This window comes from Copadichromis virginalis, linkage group LG22, assembly GCF_057382275.1.
Source record: "Copadichromis virginalis isolate Kocher_CV1m ecotype Utaka linkage group LG22, C_Virginalis_male_GT1.1, whole genome shotgun sequence".
Lineage (NCBI taxonomy): Eukaryota > Metazoa > Chordata > Actinopteri > Cichliformes > Cichlidae > Copadichromis > Copadichromis virginalis.
In genome coordinates this window covers 5,147,846-5,169,386 of record NC_140638.1, presented here as the reverse complement: position 1 = coordinate 5,169,386, position 21,541 = coordinate 5,147,846, and the positions used below count along the sequence as shown (strand labels likewise).

Below are 21,541 nucleotides of genomic sequence, written 5' to 3'. Positions count from 1 at the left end.
ACTTTTGTTGTGATTTGGCGGTATAAATAAAATTGAATTGAATTGAAATAATAAAAAACAAAAAATTTAAAAAAGATCTTGATTTTGAGCTTTGTTTTATTTGTCTTCAGATTGTGTATACATTTTCAGTTTAGGCTGAAGCTAAAAACTCATTTATACTGAACATTTTTAAACAACATAACTGTATATTTGAAATAAGTCCAATTTTCAATCTGTTTGCATAAACGAGGAATAAAAGTTTCTGATCAATGTTGATTTTTTTACAGTCATTGTTAAGCAAGAACATTTAGATTGTCAGTTGTCAGTGACACAGCTGCCATATAGCCATTTGTTCTCCTCAGTAAATTAAAAACGTGTGCACCCAATTCTTGCTTTTTAAAGTCATTAAAGATACAATACTGTACAATCATACCATTCAGGTAAAAAAAAAACAACAAAACAGTTTAGCTAAATCATTAAAAACCCAAATTCCCATAACACTCATACCCATAAGGAGTGAATCTAAACTTTTCACCACACCTGTATGATTGCACATTTGTCAAGAAATTACTGTTCCTGGTAACCAAATTTGCCCAGCAAAATATAAAGATATGTGGAGGGGCCAAAGACTTTGAACATTACCATACATAAAACAAAACTATGATCTCTTTAAGGTCTGCCAATATCAAACATTAAAATAGTTGACAGCAAAGGGTCCACAATTAAAAAGTTTTTCTAGCAATACAAAGTGCTGTGTCACCCCTAAGGTTCAAACATGTAAAGTCAAACACACACTTGTTTCATAGCACATGAAAATAAAAACTAACTAACTATTAAATCATGATACATCCTAAGTGCAGAGCCAGCACTGGATAGTTCAGGTGTACTATAATCAAGCGGTAATGACAAGAACTGCTAAGATACCAAGAACATACCCACAGAAACAAACAATGCTGTTACCAATATTCTTATCTGTACGATATCAATGGAACTGATAATATGAAATATTAGTCAGATATTGCTTTTTTTTCTAGTATGAATATAAAAAGAAATAAATTAAATAATTACTGAAGTGTATGCAGTGACTTTTAAGATGACTTTATTGACCAAATCATGGTCAAATCATAGCACTGGGTTACTTAAAAAAAACAGCATGAGAACAGATTTTGTTATCATGAACACTTTTCTGCCCACTGTTTCAGCAAATTATTCTTTAAAGCATGAACCCCAGGCAGAGCACTGAGTACCAAGACCCACGAACACTTTTTGAATTACTTCAAAAGTGTACCTTAAGTCCTTTAGATAGTCCAGGTTAGCTTCTGCTCCGCGGCTGCTGAGTGAACCCTCATCTGGGACTCTCCTCAGCTCTTACTGGAACAGTGGCGCGGCTGCCCCTCTGTTGGTCTTCCATGGTCTCTTGTGTTCTGGGGGCCTCTGGATGTCTGGAGTTTTGATCTCCTCCATACCCGCTTCACACCCTGGAGGACGGGGCTGTGGCCCCCCCACACTCCCTAGCAGATCGTTACATGGAGAAACCTTTGGAATACAAGCGCGCTGATCCACACAGGTATGCACACGGGTGTTCACTGCTCGTAGACCCAAATTACACCTTTCTTGGCCGCTACTTCGAAGCACATCTGTCCTGCGTGCTGCACAACAACATTGAATATTTAGTATTTACTGCTGTTTACACTTAGCTAGATTAATGCGATGGTGTTGTGTTTAGTATGTTGCTTTGTTTTTTTGCTTGTTTTCTATTTTTCTCTCAACAGGTGATCCAGGAGATTTTTATTTTTTTTCTCCCCCCTTTTCTCACTGTCCCTCTCCCCTTCTGGTTTTCCTTTCCTTCCTCTTTCTTTCTCCCTTTCCTATCCCTCACTCATGTCTGTCCCGTCTGTAACATCTGAAAATAAAATATAATAAATAATAAAAACAAAGATCGACCAAATGGACCAATACGGCAATGCCACGATGATCCATTTGGCAAAGTAAATCCATTGGGTATCCTTGTTGGTCTTCAGACAACAATTCTGATGGCTAAAGAACCAAATGGGACAGGCAAAAAAAAAAAAAAAAAAAAAAAAGATAGTCCAGGTTAAGTGCATAGATGAGTCCAAGCAAAAGTGCAACTGCATTAGGGAAATTACAGACGTCATTGAGGACAATCTGATCCTCAATCACCAGGGCAATGCTTGTTATTGTTGGGCTTGAGCAGATGGTCCGAAATTGTGTCAGTAATTTTTCTCCAGAAAGTGAAAAATATAACCTTCATACCAATCCCCCCCCCCGCCCCGAAATATTATTTAGGCTCCAAGTTTCTTCTAAGTTAGCATGAAAGGGCTTTTACAATTTTGTTTTCTTTTCATTCTTTACCAGAAATCTATTGTTCACAATTTAAAAGAAACTAACGGTGTGTTCACACCGGACGCAATAGAAGCGACCAAAAAGCGCCACACGCCCCTAGCTGGTCGCTTGCACATTCGCATCTTGAAGCGCATTCAAAGCGAACTGGTCGCACTTTAAAATATGCAATTTTCACGTGCGTGAACCAGAAATGTGGGAGGAAGTAGTGCCAGACGGTATGTTTGCAAGATGGCAGCTGTCGATCTAGCGTTTGAAGAGAGAGTCTCCCTTCTCTATTTACTGTGGAGAGCAGAGCAGCGGCGTAAAGGACGTCCTGACCGTACCTGGGTCCATCAGGTCCTCCACGAGTGTGAGCAGTTTGGTGAGTTTCACCACTTGCTCCAGGAGATGCGTCTGGCTGACGGCCACTTTCAGCGGTACCACCGTCTGTCCCTCGCCCAGTTTGAGGAGCTGCTGTCCCGCGTCGGTCCAAGCATCGCCCGCCCAGACATCACAGACGCACGGACTGCAATTGAATTTAAATCTTGAAAATATCTTAACCCATTGTTGCGACTTCTATCCACAAATAAAGCCGCTGCCGGCTGAGTTTGTTTCTGTACTGTGACGCGTCTCCAATAAGCCATACTAAGTCCCACTTGTGTTTCACGTATTTATTTAAAACTTAAACAATAAACATTTGCTTTCAATCAAAACAAATAGCGCGTGTATTAACTTACATCGTTTGTGAGCATTTGTATTTGTATTGAATCTTTATTTTAAACATGTTTAAATAAAAACAACAGGGAAAAAAAGAGACAAACAAACAAAAGGAAAACAAAGCAACAATATTTATAAGTAACTTACATGTTCAAAAGGACTAGGAAGAAGCATAAGCTTATTTAATCCCACCCCCTTTCCACTATTTAGTAATTAATAGTCAAATTAATAGTCAACACTTTTTCTTCCCTCAGAAATTCATTACAATTACATTACATAATGCATGTAATTTTTATTTATTTAACCCCAGTAATACGTCAAAAGATATACAATTTACAGACATATATGCATACTTGTGCACCCACAACACACATATATACACATCACTGTTGTGAAAATAGTGGGTGAACACCCGATCAGAAACACCTCCTCCCTGATGAGTACGCCTGTGTCACGTAAATAACACGCGATCACCTGAGGTGCAGGAAAATCCAAACACCTGTACAACCACAATAAATAAACAAAACATAAAGATTCACTTTGGCTCTTATACACTTTTAAAAAACCTCTTTGTATTTATCTATTTATTGCAGGACATTAATAATAATGAGAAGCTACTATATGTATATATATATGTATATATATATATATATGTATGTATATATATATATATATATATATATATACATATATGTATATATACATATATATATATATATATTATTAAGTAGCTTCTCATTATTATTAATGTGCTGCAGCTGTGTCAAAGTTTAGCTAAAAACACATTTCAAGGTTCTTTGTTATCAATTGCTGAGCGGCAAGAAAGCCAACACTTACTTCTCTTTGATCAAAGAACACTGGATGACGTCACAGTGGCTGTGCCCATCCGTGCTACTATCATCTAGCGGTTGCTAGGCAACAGTCATTCGGTGTGGGCGGGGCTTGGCAATTATCAAAGGGCAGTGGGCGTGGCCTACAGGACACGAGCCTATAAATAGAACTTCAGAACTCCATAAACACCTGCGATTTAGTTCAGAGCGCATTCATGCATCAGAACAGCGAGCAACATTTAAACACATTTAGTTCACAAAGAGCAGACATACCTGCCACAACATCAACCCCCCAGCAATTTGTTTCCACTTCTCCAATTCAGAGTCAAAGAAGTAGAAATACAACCTTCAACATGACAACTCCACACAGTTACTCCTCAGTGGAAACATGGGAGTCCTTAAGCGAGTACTTTTTTGGTACAATTGTACCACAGTGGAGATCTCTGCAGTCAAACCCAGAGTACTGCAACTCTAAGCTGCCTTCCACTTTGTTACAGGACATGTTGAAACTTTGCTCCATGTTAGTGGATGCAACAGAGACAACCATGGAGAAGGGAGCTCCTGTGTCCACACAGTCAGAGGAGTGTCTTGAGTCAGTGGACACCGATTCCCATGAGCAAACAGGGGTAACACGAGCAAAGGAAGACATGGTAACAGAAATATCTGTAGACAACTGTGTTGATAATAAAAAAACAGAAACTCCGGAACTGGAGACAGAGGCCAGTGCAAGTCTTCAGCATGTGGACACACAATCCCAAACCACAGCCACAGCAGAACCAAGAAAGAGCTGTATGAAGAAAAAGTCCACAGCTGATACAAAAGACTGGGACAAAATAGAAGCTTGTCCCATGAAAAAGCCTGCAATGCCAGCTGCATATGAGTCAGACGTTGATAAATGCAATGAAACGGAGGCAAAAGGAGGAAAAGACAGCATCCTGAAAGAAATATCTGTAGACAACTGCGGTGATAATAAAAAAACAGATACTGCAGAACTGAAGACAGAGGCCGGCAAATGTCTTCAGCATGTGGACACACAATCCCAAGCCACAGCAGAACCAAAGAAAAGCTGTATGAAGAAAAAGCCCACAGCTGATACAAAACACTGGGACAAAATAGAAGCTTGTCCCGTGGAAAAGCCTGTGATTCCAGCTGTACATGAGTCAGAAGTTGGTTCTTCTTCTGTCATCAGTCTGGCATCTGATGATGTGTCTGCAGAAAAAATGTTTGTTTATGCACTTACTCAGTTGGTAGTTTCACGGGCCTTAGAGAAAGTCTCCTCTAAACACAAAGACTCCACAAGGATTCCCAACTGTTATTGTCTGATGGAGAAAATCTGGCCTGAAATTGAGGGAAAACATTTGGATCTATGTCCAAAGAGGCTGCCCAGTATTGCGAAAGCCATTTTCACCAATCTTTGTAAAGTGCATAAGTGCAAGGAAAAACATTTGATTTCAAGTCTGAAGGAAGAGCTTGAGGATGATATTACTGTCCCAACATTCACCAGACATCTGCTGGCATTACCCAAAAGAATACTCACTTTATCTAAAAACCGAGACGAGTACAGAGAACTTGTGGAACGCTTTGCCAGAGATCTGGTTATGCACGCAATGAGCAACATAAAGGGGTTGAAGAAATGGCGTCCAGCTGAAGAAGTTATACAGAGGCTTACCGAAAAGATCTGGGCTAAAATTGTGTCCCAAAATCTTGAAATCTCCTTGGAGAACATGGAAGATCTCACTGTGACAGTATACAATGAACTCCGGGAAAAGTGGAGAGGTGCTGACAATGTCCTGGGGTTAATGAATAATGGAAATCCAAGACTTGACAAAATGATTGTCAGAATTTTCAAAAGTAAGGCCCCATTGAGAAGACCAAATATCTTCTCTAGGATGTTTTCATGTGTATGCTAAAGTTTACCTGACAAATGGTGGCGTTACAAAGAAGTTTACTCACTTTATTTAAAAGCCCAGAAGAGTAACAAGAACTTGTGGAACTGTTCACTAAAGACCACATGAAATTATTACCAACAAATACCAACAAATTACCAACCGGTCGCAGCAGATGGCCGCCCCTCCCTGAGCCTGGTTCTGCCGGAGGTTTCTTCCTGTTAAAAGGGAGTTTTTCCTTCCCACTGTCGCCAAAGTGCTTGCTCATAGGGGGTCATATGATTGTTGGGTTTTTCTCTGAAGCGCCTTGAGGCGACTTTTGTTGTGATTTGGCGGTATAAATAAAATTGAATTGAATTGAACTGAAATAATAAAAAACAAAAAATTTAAAAAAGATCTTGATTTTGAGCTTTGTTTTATTTGTCTTCAGATTGTGTATACATTTTCAGTTTAGGCTGAAGCTAAAAACTCATTTATACTGAACATTTTTAAACAACATAACTGTATATTTGAAATAATTCCAATTTTCAATCTGTTTGCATAAATGAGGAATAAAAGTTTCTGATCAATGTTGATTTTTTTTACAGTCATTGTTAAGCAAGAACATTTAGATTGTCAGTTGTCAGTGACACAGCTGCCATATAGCCATTTGTTCTCCTCAGTAAATTAAAAACGTGTGCACCCAATTCTTGCTTTTTAAAGTCATTAAAGATACAATACTGTACAATCATACCATTCAGGTAAAAAAAACAAAAAACAGTTCAGCTAAATCATTAAAAACCCAAATTCCCATAACACTCATACCCATAAGGAGTGAATCTAAACTTTTCACCACACCTGTATGATTGCACATTTGTCAAGAAATTACTGTTCCTGGTAACCAAATTTGCCCAGCAAAATATAAAGAAGCATATAAAGATATGTGTCAGGATGAGGGAAACGCCTGCAGCAGGTTCCTTTAAGGAACTGCTATCTTGTCCTGTCTACAGTTTTATTTTGTGAGACGGTTTATAATTGTTGTGCCCAAGTAGTCGGGCTTTCGTGATCCCTTCCCGTGCGTTTTGATGGTTGTTTACAGCGATGTTTGACTTGTTTCAGTCGCCACAGAACTATTCTACATTCCTTTTTGGAGTGCGCTGGGATCAAATATCACAACAACTACATTTGGCTCAGGCAGCAGTTCATCTGTGGGGGTGCAAATTACTAGGATTGTATACTTTTTTTTCTGTTTAATACTTTTTTGTGTATTTTGTTTGACTGTGTGTGGTGTTAAGTGCCCTTGTAGGTTTTTGTGACTTTTAATGTTTTTTTTTATTTGTTTGTTTGTTTGTTTGTTTGTTTTGGTTTTTAATAGTAGCCCGGATAGATTTGAAAGGCGTTTTCGTGTGTGAAAACGCTCCGCGTCCACAGTAGCGTTTTCAGTCATTTTCACAGAGTTGTGCGTCCACATTGAAACAGCCGAAAACGCTGACGTTCCAGTACTGCTCATATGTGAAACCCAAGATGATTTGACCTGCCTCATTTCTGTCTGCCGCTTATTTACTTTCCGGCTTTTTGAAACGTCGCAGCAAAATGTTGAGGAAAAGCACCAAGTTTTTTAAATGGAATAACAATGAGGTACAGTTGTTGCTGCAAGTAACACAAAAGTACAAAGTTGCAAAAGCGAGTGAAAGTTAAAGAATTTGAAGAAAAGCTATCTGGAGCATGTACAGACTGATATTAATCTTTAATAGGCTGTCAAAATTGAGAGCAAACAAAACAACTGCTATATAATGCCCTCCGCTATCTTAGACTACGTTCACACCGCAGGTCTTAATGCTCAATTCCGATGTTTTGATCAAATCCAATTTTTTTGTCTGCTTGTTCACACTACAAATAAAATGTGACAGCAAACGTGCTCTAGTGTGAACGCTCCATGCGGCCCGCATGCGCAAAAGAAGATGTCATACACAACGCGCTCTGTTTAGACCCAAAGCAAACAATATTGTTTGACTGATGGCCCTTAATAGAAAGACTTCGGACTTTACGTTTCCCAAATTTTGCTTTAAGTTATTTTGTTATTTACATAATAATGTAGATAACCTAATAATGATCCTTATTGCTGTTTTAGAGAGTAGCGGTGCTTCAAAGGATAGTTGCAGATTTCTGTCAGAATCTGCAGATTATATAGTACAAATAAAATGTTCACGTTGTCTTTCCAACAGTTTCACTAACATCTACACGGGATGGCCAGGAAGCGTTCGCGATGTCTTCTCGGGCGCTTCCCCGGCGCTGATAATTGGCGTCTGTCTTGTGTCAGTGACGTAAAAGACGGATTTAATGCGACATGACCGTTCAAACAGCAGTCGCTTTCTAAAACATCAGATATGTATCGGATTCAGTACCACATACGAAAGTGACCCAGATCGGATTTGAAAATATCGGATTTGTGCCGTTCACACTGTCATACCATGATCGGATATGGGTGGCATAGGGTCAAAAAAATCGGATTTGATGCGCTTTGCCTGCAGTGTGAACGTAGCCTTAGTTTAATTGATCACATGACTGCATCATGCGTCATCGTTTTAGAAAGTCTCCATTTTCGCTGTCCACACTGCCACGGAAAGCACCCTTTTGAAATGTATGTGTTTTCAAAACGCTGTGTTTTCCATCTGTGAAAACGCCATCTCAGTGTGGATGGGAGGCCAAAACGGAGAGAAAAATTAGTGTGGACGTAGCCTTAGGCTTTGTCCACACATCCACATGTACCCGGGTATTTTTGAAGACCCATATTTTTGCACCTTTCGTCCACACGTAAATGGCGTTTTTGGTCACTGAAAACTGAGATTTTTAAAACCTCCTGCCAGGGTGGAGATTTTCGAAAACTCCGTTCCTCCAGACAAGCGCAGCGTCAAATGTGTGCGCCTTTTTTGACGTCACACTGTGCGCTACGTTATTGTTTCGGTGAAATGGGATGCCAATGTTCACATTTTGGACAGAGAGGACAGATGGTTTGAAAGAGGAGTGAAAGAAGCCATTTACGTTCACTGTGAGCGAACATCTTTGAACAGAGGGTGGTTTACGACACCAACTGTCTGCCATCTATAATCCAGTTTTGAGTTCCCTCCCCAGACGCCTTAACGCCCACTCACTTCCTGGGCCATCTGACCTCAGGAAATTGCATGATAAGGTGGTGCCAGGTTTCACAATGAGCTCACCTGAAACCCTGGCTGATTGGGACCCACACCCGTTTGCACACCGTGATTAGAGGATCATCAGGGGGTCCTTTTGTCCCTCTTTGGGGGGATACTCCCACTGGGTTTAAATCTGGGACTCTCTACCCATTAGACCTTAGAACTGAAGAAGCTTCTAGGATGAGAGGTGAAACGTCTTCAAGCAGCTTAAAGAAGTCCAGACGCTTTTCTATGCAAGCTCCTTTGACTACGATGACATGGATGACTGAGAACCTCCACAGACAAATATGGCATATACATTTTTTTTATACAAGTCCCACAATCATATACATCATCTGCATCAATGTGGAAATCTTTTTAACCCTTTGGGTTATTTTTTGGTTCTGGGATCCTCATGTTAGGACTAGAGATGGCACGATACCACTTTTTTATGTCCGATACCGATATTATAAATTTGGATATCGGCAGATACCGATATGAATCCAATATAGTGTGTTTTATAATCAATAAAACTGTTTTTTTAATATCTTGCTGCATTTTGTATGGGTCCAAACTCAAGTTTAAAAAAAACACTAATGCTATTCTGTTATACCTGTAAGCAAAAAATACACTGCACCCAAAATATTCCATAGTTCAGCAAAACTGATGAATCTAATAAACTTAAACCTACTCCATCCTCCCTATTCTGGTATTTAAAAGAGTAAGCAACCTAACTAATAGGGTTGCAAACTCCCAGCAAAAAATAAATAAAAAAAGGGAACCACCCCCCACCTCATGATGCTTAATCGACGTAATCAACTTAAATTTGATGCAGTGTGAAAAAAAATGCACAGAAATCAATTATTTTTCTACAATATTTGAATAGATTCAACATCTTTCTTCAACAGAATTGCAGAATGCACAGATGGTACCGTCCCAAAGGAAAAAGCCAGACATTTTAAAAGAGAATAAGAAAGAAAAGTATATCTTTGTGCCCCCCTTTTCCCTGTTCATGCCCTATCGGCCCCCTGGTTAAACTTTGCTAGATCCGCCCCTGCACAGTTACCAGCCGTCAGCTACATAGAAAAAGATCCTGGTGTAGAAAGTAATATTAAATAAATTCTAACAACAAATTATCAAGCTTAAACATGCTGCTGTTGTTCAGCCGCTTGTTTCCTCTTTCTGGCACAAACAAACAAGAGAGATGGATTCCCGACAGAAAAGCCGATCAGCTGATCATTAATCAGTTTCATGATGAAATGCCGGTTTGGTGGCGAGGCTCCAAATGCTCAACCAGACCGTGACAGGTCCTGCACGCCACAGCCACTCTATCACTTGATGCATAATGCTCCGACGTGCTACGGTTATGAGCCGAGTTACGCCAGGTCGCAAGTTTTGTGAGGTGCTTTTTTGATATTTAATGGATCGGATTACATTTTTTATTTCTCTCCGATATCCGATCCAGTAATTTTGGTCAGTATCGGACCGTCCATCTCTAGTTAGGACCTATGAAACACATCGTGCAGACTCTTGGATGTTAGAAGACAACTGATACTGCTCATGAATAAGACTAAAGGTAGGAAGGTGTCCTTTATAACTAAACCTTAAGTTTTATATCATAGTTTATAATATAGCACGTGTATTTCAGTAATAGCTTCTTTAATTCAGTATAGTGGTGTGCGACTCTTACCAGTTTGTCCTTGAAAAATCCACACGAGTCCAGATTTCCGAGGACATGGCACGTGGAGTCTGATACTCCTATAAGTTATCCAAGTCATCCAATTCTTTTGTAAAGGAAAAGCAAACATTCATGTCTCCGGTAAATTATCTCAGGGACAACTGTTTAATTCATAGCAGCTTCTGCAGTAACCATGGTAACCACGGACACTGAGCGGATGGTCCGATGCAGGTCAGACTTTGGGAAGTTATCCCTCAAGTTTCTTTAAAAAAAAAAGGCTCAGCTGTGCGGCTGTTTGTCAGAATATGTTTTATATGAGCAGCGTGTGATGCTCACTTCACTGAATGAAGAGCAAACAGTTAGTTGCATTGTTACGAGAACATGCGCGTATTAATTTCATGATTTATTAAATATATAAATGTTAATATAGCTACATGCAAAGAAATCAAACGGTGTCCATAAATTATGTTTAATTTTTACATTTTTTGAGTTAATCTGAAATCATACAGTTAATCTGTATGATTTCAGATTAACTCAAATAGATTTTTACAATTTTGTTAGATTTCAGTTATACACTCAGACAGATTGCAGTCAGTGGAATTGAAAAGAGTTAAAATGATATTTTGTATCTGCAAAACAATACATTTATTTGATTTATTTTTAGTCTAGCACTGAAATTTAGAATTCAGCAATACACAGAGCTCAGCTTTATTTGGAAGGTTATTACATTTGCAGTGGATTTAAGAATTTGGGATCCCAGGTGGTTGATATTGTACAACAACAAAAACACGTGTAAATCACGCAAAAGGAAAGCAACACTGCCCTCTCCTGGTTAAATTAAAGTTATACACAATGACTGTTTTTGGGTCAGAGAGAGAGGGCGCGATTGTGACGTGTACACCATAACATTTGATTTCTTTTTTTTTTTTTTAATTATGTTTTTATTTTTGTTATATGCTATGTTTATATTTCCAAGAAGTCTAGATCCCTAAATTCACTAAATTACATTTTCTGCCATCTGATTGGCTGATTACATATTTGTGTTAATAAGCAGTTGAACAGGTGTACCTATTAAACTGGCCAGAGAGTATAGGCCTTGAATTTGGTTATGAATCTTTCAGTCCATTTTTTTCTTTCTTTCTGCTATTCCTCTGCTGAGAGAAGCTGTAGAAGTGGAGGGTTTTATTATCATTCAAATGTCTCAGTGAATACAGAAGAAAAAAATGACCACGAAGCAAGAAAGCAAGAGACAAGGCTAATCAAAAAGGTATTGGGTGAAGCACGTGCTTATTATGCCAACCCTTTTAACAAAAGATAATTTAGCAAGCAGTTTATTTACATATACATATTTTTTTCTTAATAAATAAATAAATTTAGGTAAGTATTGATATGTGCTGGCTGCACAATGATAACCTCCAATTATTAAATCAATAGTATTAATACCAACATTGGTATTGGTCAGTAATAGCGTGGTTAAATCAATTCTCAGTCAATTTTCTCTTTTACGTTCAGAAGACTGTTTCAGTTTCATCAAAGATGTGTCTGATATGTCTGTGAAAGCAGCTTAACCATAACTGCTTTGCTGTGTTTTGTTGTTGTGTCATCACGTGACTCAGCCATGCTGCACAAACACAGGGGAGGCTCAAAACACTGAATGTGATGGGAGAGAGAAAGCGGAGCATACCGTGGGTTTTTGCAGTGACCTGTGGGGGCTTTACAGAAAGGCAAGCAGAGCTGCTCCCCTCCCCCAGTGGCTATTATCAATATATATCATATATTCAGTACATTATGCATTCAGTACATAGATTTGCCTATGTAATTTATATATCTGTGTATCTGTGTCAGCACTTGATGAGACTGGCCCTGTATTTCTCAGATCAGTGTGTTGTTCATTCAAAGATGTTCTTCTGCTTGGTTGTAATGGGTGATTGTTTGAGTTATTGTTGCCTTCCTGTTAGCTCAAAGTAGTTTGCCTATCAAGAAGATTCTGTAAGTTACCGAGTGATGAATGCATCAATTAACGATAACATATATGTAAGTTGGAAGAAGTAGATTTTTTCAGAGCTTTAACATAATTACAAATGTTTAGCCTAAGTAATATTTTCCGCTTTTTTTAAAATCTAAATTAAGCCACACATTTATTTCAATAATGTGACAAAGATTAGTAACGTTTTATAAAACATTAATAAAAAACAATAATGGAGGTAACTGTGACAGCAATGGAAGGGGACCAGAACTCAAAACAGAGTGGATTAAAAACCTTATGAAGAACGATCCTCGGCACCTGGAGTGGATATCAGTTGTAAGATGTGCTGAGATCTCATCTGTCTCTCTTTTTCAGGTGTTCATATTTTACAAAGAATGAATAGCTGTGAATGGGGTGTTGAGACTGGAGAGATAAATGGCTTCAATCAGTATGGGCATGATGTAGAAAGTCTTCTATCATTTGACCTACAAACAGTGACATGGATCGTCACATCACCACAGGCTGTCACCACCAAACTGCGATGGGAAGCTGAAAAAGCTCAGTTCGAATATGTCTTTCTGTTTCACTTTTCCGGTGCAAATGAGAACATCATCATCAAATTGGACAAAACACTAAACTGCAGTGGTTGTAACACTACAGTTTAGTGTTTTGAAGACAATAACTATGCACTCTAGCTTTTAGAGCAAATCCTGTCACTTTGCCTTTTAATCAATGTATTAATCAATGTACAGTTTAGCCTGGGTTAAAACTGGGATTAAGTGATTGTGTGAGCTATGAGCACTCCTCTTTCAACCCAAAATATTAGCACAAAAGAGTAAACCCTCTCTCAATACTGATTACTTAAGCATTATGTGTTCTTGCACCCTAAAGTATGGCACACCATACATACTTAAGAATTAGTTTCTCATTGTTGTAATTACTGAAACTTACTTAGCAGTTGCTATTGTTTTATTCTGTGTTTGTTGCCAATGTGTGTCTGCTCTTGTGGTATATGACGACCAAGCACTTTTTGATATCAAGTCGTCCCACAAAACTTGGATAAAGCATAATGTGGGTGATCAAACCTCAACCCCTCTACGATCACTGGTGTTTAAACCGGCACACTTGTTCACTTGCCTGCTGCCATCTAATCTTTCAGATGAAGGGGGGGATGTGTAGGTCTTCTGCTGAGAGCTAAATCTTACCTGAGATGTGGCTGTTGGTTTAATTCTTTCTGCTATTCAGGTGGATTTTTTTTCCCAACTCAACGATCACTGGGGCTTCAGTGGATCCATCTTGCCTTTCCTGCTCATCCGGGTTTACCTAACTTGCTGGTGGTTAAAACATGTTTAAAACCAGAGATTAGAAAAAGGTATAAATCAAGAATTAGAAGAGCAATAATAATAATACTAAAACTCTTGGTTGTTTTGCGTGGATTATCGTTATGAAATTTAATTTAAAGTACTTACTCATCTAAGATGGACTGTTTTTGTTTTGTTTTTCTGTTTGTTTGTTTGTTTTGTTTTACTCTTTTGCTTCAAGGCCTGTAAATGAGCTGCTTCCTAAATTATCTTTTGTTAAAAGGGTTGGCATAACACGCATTTGCTTCAGCCAATACCGTTTTGATTAGCTTTATCTCGTGCTTTCTTGCTTTGTGCTAGATCTCATCGTCATCTTCGGATCAAGACAAAGACTGGATGCCTAAACAGACCTATAAATAAAGTCTGTCTTTTGCAGGAAACAGAGAATATTTAACATATTGGACTGACTGGATAATCTCTAAGTGACCTACTCCTTTTATTTATGGGTTATTAACTTCACAGATGGTGAAGTTAATAACCCCTACAAGTAGTAGTACTACAAGTAGTAGTACTGATGCATGTTGCACTAAAGGGCGATTGAAATGTTTTATGAACAAGAAAATGATGTAAGACTTGATTATTTTGTAATTATTATTTAAAAGATAATAATTAGGGGCCGGTATTGTAAGAGCCAAAGTCAATGTTTATGTTTTTCCTTTTTGTTTTGGTGGCACAGGTGTATAGCTTTACCTGCGTCTCAGGTGATGGTATGTGGGTGTGGTCACAGTCTATTTACCTGATGTCGGTGTTCGCAGCAGGTGTGTTGGGTGAGTGGTTTGTGGGCAAACTTTTCTGTTGAACGTCATTTTTTGGCACATCAGTTAATCCATGCGTTAGTTGGAAATTGATTGAAAGCGCAAATGTTTGTTCTTAAAATAAATGCGCAAAGTACAAGTACGACTCATTATGGATTATTGGAGGCGTGTCACAGGGACACAACCAACTCAGCCGGCCGCGGCTTTATTTACGGATGAAAGTCACAACAGTATAAATAAAGAAAAGGTAAATAGAACAGACCAGGTGTTGCGATGTGAATTATGGGAACATTTGCCCATTGAGCTGCACCTCTACAACAGTTTGTGAGGAGAAAATTGTTCGTTTGACTCTTATAAATGCTAGATCTCTAATAAACAATACTTTTCAGTTAAATTAATCCTTCACATCTAGTGAATTGGATTTTATGTTTCTGACAGAGACTTGGCTTCGTGCTGGAGAGTTCACCCCATTCTGAGAACTTTTTCTCTTGACTGTATGTTTTCCAGTTCCCCTCGAACTACAGGCAGAGGTCTGGGCCTAACAACTGTATTAAAATCCAGTTTCCGATGTCGACAGTCAACATCTGACCCCTCCTCCACCTTTGAAGTGCAGTCATTTGTCATAAACTGGAATACTACTTGCTAAATTCAACAAAGATGTCTTTTTTGAATTTGCAGGGACACATACTGGACCTTGTTTTGTCAATTGGTTTAAACTTTGTCTCACTGAGATTTGTGATACTTTCAGACCATTTTGCTGTTTTATTTCTTGTTATCCTGCCCAACTGTCAAGCTCAACTGTGTGGACTTGATCGGTCGGGTTGCTGTTGCTGTTCAAAATGCAGCAGCTCACCTTTTTTTGGGCAAGAAAGAGTGTGATCCCATTAAACCTATACTGGCCTCCTTACACTGGCCTCCAGTCCATTTCAGGATCTGACCTGCAGTTTGTGCATTGTGCTAGCTCTTCCTTTTCCTTTGAAGTGTTCTCACCCAAGGATCAATGGATTATAGGGTTTCTTTAATGGTGTAAGAGTTTTACATGAAAAAATAAATTCTGAGGTCATGTGTGATATGGTGACCATTGTCAAATTTACCAAGGCAAATCTAATCATATAATTGTAGTGATCATTCTCAGCACAGGAAATGACATTGGTTTTCTAGCTTATTTTTTTTAATCTAAACTGCCTAATGTGGTTGCAGACACCGAAAATCTGAAGCAACAGTATAACACAATAGTCTGGTTCCTTTCGATGTGGATGAGCTGCAGCTGTACTCTGAGCCCCTTCCCAATGGCCGAACACCTCACCCTATCTCTAAGGGTGAGGACAGCCACCCTTTACAGATTGTTTTCAGGATCTCATTCTTTCATGACCATAGGTGAGGGTAGAGACATAGATCAACTGGTAAATTGAGAGCTTTGCTTTTATGCTCAGCTCTCTCTTCATCACAACTGACTGGTACACTGTCCACATCGCTACAGCCATGGCACCAGTCTGTTTGTTGATCTCCCGCTCCCCTGTCCCGAGATACCTAAACTCCTCTACATGAGCAAAAATTTATCCCTGACTTGTAGTAGGCACTCCAGCCTTTTCCAGCTGAGGACCTTGGCCTCAGACTAGGAGGTGCCAGTTCTCATTCTTGTCGTTTCACACTCAGCTGCAAACTTCTCCAGTGCCAGCTCGAGGCCACTGCCTGATGAAGCCAAAACAACCAAATCATCTGAGGCAGAGATAAGATTCTGAGACTGTCCAAGAGCCTTAATCTTAATCTTCTTGGCTAAGCCTAGAAATTCTATGCATGAAAATTATGAACAGAATCAGTTGAATTTAGCAGTTACAGTTCCATTATCAATATAACTTTATTGATTATTGATTTACAGAGATGAGGTGTTGCATCATGTGAGGTGTGTCAAATTTGGTGTAATATGATGTGCTCTGGACTTTAGCACCAGACAAGCAGAAAACTTCAGTAAGTAAAGGACACTGCATTGTTTCCAGCTGTCGAGTCTAACCCTTTTCATAGTTCTGTCAAAAAGGCATCTGGTGTGAGAGCCTGCCAAATCAAACATGCAGAGCTGCTGTGATGCAGTGATGATCCCTTGTAGCCATGGAGCTGAAAGTAGGTTTTATATTTGTGGCACTAAAGCTCAGAGATTGTTTGTCAAAATTCAACTGAAGGGTGTTGGAGTTTAACATGCCTCAAATACTCAGAATGTGTAACAGACCAGGAAATACTTTCATACTGACAAACCTGTAAAACCACCTGACTCGTCTCTCACTTCTTCAGTTTGATTCAAGAGGTCTAAACATGATGAAGATAATGATTCTGCTTTTTCTCTGTCACACAGCATCTGCAAGTAAGATCATAATTAATTATATAAAATATTTTACGTATGAATTTGCAATATAAGATTGTTCTTAGTAAAAACAGTAAAATGTGCCAGTGAGCAGTAAAAATTATCTGGGTTAAACAGGTAGTATCTCGCAATGCGGGGCAGGTGCAGGCAAGCAAGAACATGTTTTAGCAGATAGCAGCAGAACGAAACTGAGCTATTAATAATTATTTAAATTAAATACACTCAATCATTTTAAAAAGGTCTTTTCACCTTAGTTTTGTGGCTTCTCTTCTTCTGTGGTGGTTCATTTTCAGATTAAAACAGTTAAATCTTTTCTGAAACGATAAGAATAATATAGAATTCCATGTTTTATCATTCATGGTTTTTAGTTTGTCTTTTGAATTTTATTGTAACCACAAAAAATATTTTGACATATTTACATCATAAAATCTGCAAAGTTATAAATGTTCTAGGTTTTATATCAGATGCACACTGACAAAGTTTTCTAACAACTGAATATGTTTTTAAATTATTTTTCTAAATTTGTTTTTCAGTTGCTGACACATATTTAATCTCTGTATTATTTCCAGTTTACATATTCACAAGTCCAAATAGTTCATCTTCTTTTGCAATATTTTTATTGGAAAAATGGCTGTAAAAAGAAGAAGTATGTGTTAGTCCATCTTAACTCAAACAAGCTTCTATAACATATGTATGAGAAATTTCACAACACTTATGTGAAGAAAACATACAAGTTTTTTGTAAAATGAATATGTTGTTATTGTTGGCACAAGAAGAAAAGCATTACCACCTGTCCAAAACTGATTGATGAGTCTGATACCTGGAGAAAGAATCTGGAATCTGGGCAAAAAAAATTATAGGTATAACCAAAGGAACAGAGCATGTCTGGATGATTGGCCTCAGAATCTTGTCTTTGCTTTTTGGAGACGATGTGGTTTAGTTGGTTTCATCGAGCGATGACCTGCAACTCACACTGGCATGGCTTGCAGTCAAATGTGAAGTATAGCTGCGATAAGAAGTGGTACCTCAAAGTCTCAGACCATGGTCTAAATTTGCAAAAAGATGTCCACTCAACTAGAACTAGTTACTGCTCAAAGTGAAGGAATTCAAGTGCCTCACTGTCTTTTTCAAGAATGAAGAGACACTGTCAAACGGCAACAGACACGAAGATTTATTGTGGAGAAGAGAGACCTGAGCATGAAAGTGAAGCTATTAATTAACTGGTCGATCTATGTTACTACCTTCACCCATGGACAGTTCTAGGTATAGTGACCAAAAGAATGAGATCACCAATACAAGCAGTGGAAATGACGTCTCTTGAAAGATTGGTTGTGCTCAGCCTTAGAAATAGAGCTTGGGAGTTTGGGAGGGGCTCAGAGTAGAGCTGTTACTCCACATTTTAGTCGGACCCAGTTTTTTTCACCATGTATTTGTCAAAATATAAATAAGATTAAGATTCTCTCTTATAAGGCTATTTTTAATTGATCACACTCACAGAGTTGGATCTCTTGTAATTAAGGTTTTGTAAGAATCTGCTGAATTATACTAAAGGAAACATTTCTGATAATATTATGTTTTATTCAAATATTTACTAATATGAGATATATTCTTTCCACAGCAAAACACTCACTAAATAGTTTCTTCACTGGATCCTATGAAGACTCAAATATCTCAGAGTTTATGGGTGTTATAGTGATCGATGGCATTCAGACAGTATACTGTGACAGAAACAGCAAGACACTGGAACCAAGACAGGATGAAGAAAATATTTGATAAAAAGGCTCAGATGTTGGAGATGTTCACTCAGCAGTGTTTTCTGAGTCTGCCAAGCTTCTTCAGAACCCAGATTTCTAGTTTGAAGCAGCAGTTCAACCAAAGTGGAGGTGCAGTATTAAATGTTATTCTTTAGATTAAATAGAATAGAATAATAATGGATTGGATTTATATAGCGCTTTTCAAGATACCCAAAGCGCTTTACAATGCCACTATTCATTCACTCTCGCATTCACACACTGGTGGAGGCAGCTACAGTTGTAGCCACAGCTGCCCTGGGGCAGACTGACAGAAGCGAGGCTGCCATATCGCGCCATCGGCCCCTCTGGCCAACACCAGTAGGCGGTAGGGTAAAGTATCTTGCCCAAGGACACAACGACCAGGACAGAGAGCCCGGGGATCGAACCGGCGACCTTCCGGTTACAGATACGCTTCCCAACCCCCTGAGCCACGGTCGCCCTTTGGGGGTGGGGGCACAGTTCTGCAGCACTATATACACATGGACAGTATTAACAGAGGGAAAAAATATATATATAAAATGTACAAATATACAAGCTGGTTTTAAAAAAAAAAGTAATATGTAATAAATAGTGTTATGTATATACAGTTGGGTTATTGCACATAGAATTTGGTATTGCATCATTATATTGCATTATATTATATTGCATCATTATAAATTATAAATGTACCTCAATAAAGTTGATGTATGTAAAATTATTTTGTTAATCATTAAATTGTTAAATATTTAAAGTCTTAAGTCATCAAACCTTACAACGTCAATATGATTTAAAAACATGACAAAATAATAGATTTGCTGAATTTATATGTGTATTAAAAGAATGTCTTGAATACTATTAACTTTACATTCTTCGTCTTAGAGTTTATATGCAGGATGTCTGTCAGATCAGTCCTGGGTTGACCCAGTTTCCTTTTTCATGTGCCACATAATGTAGAATATTCAGATAGTTCAGTGCAATTTTTGTTTCTCTGTCTTTCTTCAGGTGTCCAGATTTTACAGATAATAAGTGGCTGTGGATGGGATGAAAACACTGGTGAGGTGACAGGTGTGATAAAGTATGGATGGAATGGAGAGGATTTTGATGTGAAGACACTGACATGGATTGCATTGAACCCAGAAGCTCTCATTACCAAACAGACCTGGGACACTGACAGGTCTGTACTCAAACACAATGAAAACTTCCTCACTCAGATGTGTCCAACGTAGCTGAAGATGTATGTGGACAGTGGGGACTTCTCCCTGCAGAGAACAGGTAGAATCACATCATCTTCAAATGGATGTAGTAATGTTCATTTTATGTTGGATTATCTTCATTACAATACAGTTGTTTTTTTAAAGAGAAAATGGCAAAACATTTAGGCTGATTTTAACCAGTGGCTTTTGCCTTGGGACTTTTGAGTGGTTGACATTTTTTCTTTGTTATTGTTAAATCATGAAAACTGACATTAACTGAAGCAAGAGAGGCCTGCAGTTCTTTAGATGTTGTTCTGGGTTCTTTTCTTTCATAACCACCTGTCACGGTCTGAGGCTGCAGACCGTGTGGCTTATAAGGACCCAAATGCAGACACTAAAAGAGTAACTAGACCTTTTAACAAAATGTTCACCCTTTATTTTGGGTGCTAAAAAACATGAAAACCTAAACTGGGAAAGTTAAACAATCAGAAACCTGGAGTGCAAGGGAGCATGGAGACACAGGGAAGGATTGCAGATGATCTGACGATGAACACAGGGAAACTCACACAATCTATACACATAGATGACGAGGGAAGTGGAAACACACCAGGATGAATAGACATGACACAGGAGGAAGCAAAACTGAACAAAATGAATATGGGACACGAGACTGTCAAAATAAAATGGGAAACAAACTAAGATGCAGACTAGATGCACGGGACCCGGGGAGGAGGAACAGACATGGGAACATGGAAACAGAAATGGGAGGCAAAACACAAAGACATGTCTAGGACCCGGGGAACAAGGGACAAAAGAGGCTTTTTAAAGCTTTCAAAACTGATAGATATCACATAGGTAATTCATGATTTAACACGATATACATAACATACTCACATATATGTAGCACCATAGAGATTGCAGTATTGCATAAATACTCTGTGTCATAGGAGGAAGGATGTACTGTATATAAATTATGATCTAATTATGTTTTGCTCATGTTTTACTGAGCAGAAAGGCGTGCTGACACGAAGATCCCCATCACTGCTGTTGTGGTTGTTCTTGTTCCTCTCATGCTCGTTGTAGCAGTTGGATTTGTTGTTTACAAAAGGTAGAAATGTGAGAGCACTAAAGGAGGTGAGCTGGTGTTTTTACAAAGACTGGAGAACTGAAGCTAGCAGTTCACTAAAACAGGAAGGAAGTGATAATACAAGACTCAGTTCTTTTCTTTGCTCTGAGGTGTCTGTGAAGAAAAACTATATTCATACAGTACCAACTGTTTTTGGTTATTTTGTACATAAAATCCAGTCCAGGATCAGAGGACTAACAGTGTGTTTTGCATTTTACAGCTCCTAACAACCTCTCTGAACTGTCTGAGAGACTGAATCCAGAGACCACATAAGCCTGCACACAGAGATTTCTTCACTTTTAAACAGAAAAAAAATCACAGGAAAAAGTTTCAAAGCAGTGTTTCCACTTCATTGTATTTCAGGTATTTAGATTTTCTGAAATGCCCCAAATTGTTAACATTCTTTTATTCTGTTATTTATTACTGA

At 38.5% G+C, this 21,541-nt stretch overlaps 2 long non-coding RNA genes across 2 annotated transcripts in view; one reads left to right on the top strand and one right to left on the bottom strand.

Annotated features, from left to right (window-relative positions):
* The window catches only part of LOC146682500 (uncharacterized), a 50,846-nt gene extending 40,018 nt beyond the window's left edge, over positions 1-10,828 (bottom strand). The window contains exon 1 of the long non-coding RNA XR_014917676.1: positions 10,598-10,828. This is a non-coding gene — a long non-coding RNA (uncharacterized LOC146682500). The remainder of the gene's footprint in view (positions 1-10,597) is intronic.
* Positions 10,829-16,966: 6,138 nt separating this feature from the next.
* Positions 16,967-20,576, top strand: LOC146682499 (uncharacterized). Its single transcript, XR_014917659.1, has 3 exons — positions 16,967-17,023; positions 18,642-18,906; positions 19,798-20,576. It is a non-coding gene; the product is annotated as an uncharacterized LOC146682499 (long non-coding RNA).
* The last annotated feature ends 965 nt before the right edge of the window (positions 20,577-21,541 follow it).